Source organism: Equus przewalskii, chromosome 8, assembly GCF_037783145.1.
Source record: "Equus przewalskii isolate Varuska chromosome 8, EquPr2, whole genome shotgun sequence".
Lineage (NCBI taxonomy): Eukaryota > Metazoa > Chordata > Mammalia > Perissodactyla > Equidae > Equus > Equus przewalskii.
Genome location: NC_091838.1, coordinates 83,263,488 through 83,267,580, shown reverse-complemented (window position 1 = coordinate 83,267,580; position 4,093 = coordinate 83,263,488). Strand labels below are relative to the sequence as shown.

Below are 4,093 nucleotides of genomic sequence, written 5' to 3'. Positions count from 1 at the left end.
TAACCCCCAGTAGCGCGGGGCCCGTGGGGGCTGCCAGGAGCTCAGCTGAGCTGCAGAGAGAGCTGAGCTGTCAGGGGGTCGGAGGAGCCCAAGAGCCAGAGCAGAAATGGAGGGAAGGGTGGGTCTTCAGCGCTTCCTGTGACAGTGTGAGCCACAGGCTAGAAGTGGAGGGAAGCGCCACCTCCCCCTGTTCCGTTTCCCTGCGTGGAACAGTGTGGAACAGCATGTCTGATTGACTTGGGGGTGGGGGGTCATCTCCCCATGAGGGAACCCTGAGCAAGGGCTCCTGCAGTTTTAGGACCCAGAGGTCGGGGACAGGCTGAAGGGAGGCCAGTGGCACCTGCGCTGGGCCTGCAGGTGTGTGTCGGGGCGTAGTGGCTGGGGGCCTGCGTCCTTGATGCCCCTGAGAGGCTGCAGTGCTCCACCAAGCCCCACGTCAGCTGTGGGGGCACTTGGCCCCGAGGCCCGCCTGCTGGGAGAGCCTTTGTAGCTGAAAGCACACATAGGGGTCCTGCCTGCAGCCGGATGACCTGACTCCACTCCTCGGTTTCTCGGGACCTGAGTGAGACACAGGCTGCCCATCACAGAGCCGAATGGCTGGGACTTTGAGGGGCTGGGACAGTGACCAGGCAAGCAGTCAGAGGCATCAGTGGACCAAGTCCAGGATCAAGGTCACTCCCAGCATGCCGATGGGGCCAGCCTGGAGCGTGGACCTCAATTGTGCATCTCATCAGGACCACGGCAGGGAGAGATGACGCCGAGCCCACCGGGTCTACCTCAGAGAACTCCGCCTGCATCGTCCTCACCTGTGCCATGCAGCAGCTCAGGTGGCCAGCTCTGGCCAGTGACTTGAGGCTGAGCCCATGGCACCAGGGCTGGGCAGAGTTCTGACGGGAGAAACACAGTCTCATGGGAGAAATGCAGTCTCACAGGAGAAACACAGTCCCACAGGGCACGTGGGGTACCCCCGGACACACGGAAGCTGGGATGTCAGGACATGAAATGGACTGGCAGGGTCACAGGGCTCCCAGTGCGGCCTTCATCATGGGCCACTGCCCTGGGGCCTCCCACCAGGCCCCCCTGTCGGCCCCGCTTGACCCAGGCTCAGCAGCCACTCAGTGCTGCCGCTCGGAAAGGCAGCTCCGGAGTGTTTCGTCCTGCGTGGGTTTGGTCTGTTTGTTTAGGAGGAGGAGGAGCTTCCAGGAGCAAGTCTGGATACAGCCCGTGAGTGTCCCCTCCCGGCCTCCCCCAGCGCCAGGCCGAGTGCTGTCATCAGTGTGTCCCCTTCGGTCGTCAAGCTCCACGTTACTAAGAGAACTGCTTGCTCTCTTCATCTCGAACTTCCGTCACCCAAGGACGGAGCATTTAGCAGAAACACATTTCTATGTGAATCCGTCCTGTTCCAGAATTGATCAGCACCAAATCCTGAATTTCTAAACTATTCTCAAATGGGTTCACATAGCCGCTTAATAGCCGTCTTAGTTTCCCATCTGTTTGAGTCTTAAGAAACGGGCAGAGGGGCAGAAGGCCCTTGCAGGGTCTCCCACGGAGGCCGCGGCGTCAGTGCCTGGAAGGAAGGGTGCCGGCCAATGGCAGGGTGGATGGTGCGGTCAGTGAGAAGTGCCCGTCGCCGCGCAGTCACATGAGACTCAGACGGCTGCCCAAGATGTGCGGTCCGGTGGGGGTCCTCTTGTCCCCCTCGTCGGCTGCCGGGGCCTGTCCTTTAATTGTCCGCTGGCTCGCTCCAGCACCCTGTGGCCTGAGGGTGAAATGGGGCCTGGAGAGTCCCCTGCACGTCCAGGATGGGTCCACTGATGCACAGCCTGGGCTGCGAACCCAGTGCTGTCGTCCGACGCAATGAGCTCGGGACCCAAACAGGAACCGAAGATGGTTGTGCGGGGCCTGGATGGTGTGGCCGGGTCAGCAGGATGCACAGGGCCACACCTGGAGCGAGTGTCAATGCCACCAGGACCCAGTGGACGCCCTGGCAGAGCCAGAAGCCCAGGGGATCCACCTGCAGGGACCTTTCCCCAGCGGTGTCTGGCCTCAGCGGGGTCTGGCAGGCCGCTGTCTTTCCCTGCTGTTCCTGTCTCGGGACGAAGGGGGCAGTCATGTGCAGGCCCAGGCAGGGACGGGGCTGACACCCATGGGCTGGCCTCTCGGGGAGCAAGAACCACAGGCCGGGCCCTGCCCGCTCGGAGTGAGAGCTCTTTCCTCTCAGTGTTCAGCTGACAAGTGGGGGCTGCAGAGCGGCCTCTTTGGGGCGCAGCCGTGTGGGTAAGAGAATGCTCACCGGGAGCAGAGCTGAGTTTTACCAAATGCCCGGTCCCTCAAGGGACTCATTGTCTGTGTCACCTGAGGCTGGCCAGTGGCGGCTCACAGCCATGAGCCAGGTGGGCTTGCCCTCCTCCCATGCCCGAGAAGGCCCGAACTCCCGCAGTTCCTGTCCGGGCTCGGGGCGAAGGCCACACACCAACACCATGAACACACTCGGCTTGGGGACCATGACAGTGGCAGTTGCCGGGACCCGAGGGACCCACCCATCGCCGGGCTGGGGCAGAGGCGGGGTGGTGGGGCCCCGTCCTGGTGCCAGGGACCATGGAAGCTCAGGCACCCGTGTGCCGGGTCTAAGGAGGCCCAGGTGGACCTCCTCCCCTCCCCGTAGCGCCCTGCCCTCCCCGCCTGCTTCTGAGCCTTCTGCATCCTCACGTCCCCAGCCACTCCCATCACCTCCAGGAACCAGCTTCCCAGCAGCTCCTTCACAAGCGAGATCAGAAACGAGGCTGGGAGGGCAGCTGGAAGTCGAGCGATCGCTGCCCAGTGTGCCCGCTGACGTCCCTGGCCCAGTGCCAGAGAAAGAGTGGTCACCTGGGAAGATGGCCACTTCCTGTGTGGGGGTGCTGACAGCGGTGTGACCTGAGCGCGTCCCCCTCTGTGTGGCCAGGACAGCGTGCGATCAGCCCCGCTCCAGATGAACCGGCCCCGCTCCTCCCGGGACAGCCGTGCCTGCCACCCACCCCCACCCCTGCCCAGGCCCCTTTCTCACACCTGCATCCAGCACCACCATCCTTCCGATTGTTGGCTTTGTGGGTTTCACAGCCCCAGCTTCATGTTCAACATGATGGCAGCATGAATGGACAGCTGAGGAAACACATGATGCAGTGAACAAACTGTTCCCAAACCTCTTCAGTCTCATACCCCCCGGGCCCACCAACCCCATGGAGGCTGTGCCTGGCTAGGCGGATCCCTAGAACGTGCCCCAGGCAAGACAGGGAGCAGGGACAGTCCTGCTGGTTGGATCACCAGGTGGACTGGTGGCCACTGGTGGAGGTGGCGGGCAGCAGTCACGGCGGGGTCAGGGACGGCCTTTCCCAACCACTAGCCACCCCTTCTGTCTTCCCACTCACCCGCCTCTGGCTGGGGCCCTGAGGGCAGGGCCGGGTGGCAGCACCTGCCTGCCCAGATCCGGTGGCCCCTGCCTGCTCATCGCAGGTGCTCCAAGGCTGTGACTGAGCAAACAAAGTCAGGAAGGACCAGAGAAAGAAGGAACCGGGGGAAGACTGGACTGACGGGATACAGTGCGGAAGGCTATGCGAATGCCTGACGCCCAGCTGAGGGCACCTTTGGGGACAGCTGTGGAGGACAGGGGACGGGGAGGGTCAGGGGACAGGGCAGCGTTTCCTGCCCACACCTGGGCGCAGATCGGGCCCTTAGAACTGACTGGTCCCAGGTGAGGTCATGAGGGGGTGACGGCACCCCCAGAGGGGCGAGGCCCCACCCTGGACCACTGCCCCAGCCCTCAGGGCGCGGACTCCATGCTGCGTCGTCAGCTGCGTGCTGTCTGGTGACAAAGATCTGTGCCTGACCAACCTCTAGTCATCTCCGGAACCTCCTCCGGGGCCCAGCTGTGCCCTTCCTTGTAAATCCAGTTTTAGAGAGAACCCCAGCCCTGGATATCTGATCCGGTTCCTCGTCCCCCACCCCCCAGGTGAGGTCTGACCATCCTGCTGCCTTCAGCAAGAATCCTGTCAAATCGGTTTACCCGGAACCGCCCCCAGGTTTCCTCTCAGTACTTTCCACGCCCCGCACCCAC

The 4,093-nt window shown here is 63.0% G+C and overlaps 1 long non-coding RNA gene across 1 annotated transcript; it reads right to left on the bottom strand.

The window, feature by feature from the left end:
• Positions 1-1,426: 1,426 nt before the first annotated feature.
• Positions 1,427-3,141, bottom strand: LOC139085187 (uncharacterized). The gene is made up of 2 exons (XR_011543293.1): positions 3,049-3,141; positions 1,427-2,086 (listed from the first exon to the last, which is right to left on the bottom strand). It is a non-coding gene; the product is annotated as an uncharacterized lncRNA (long non-coding RNA).
• Positions 3,142-4,093: the final 952 nt, after the last annotated feature.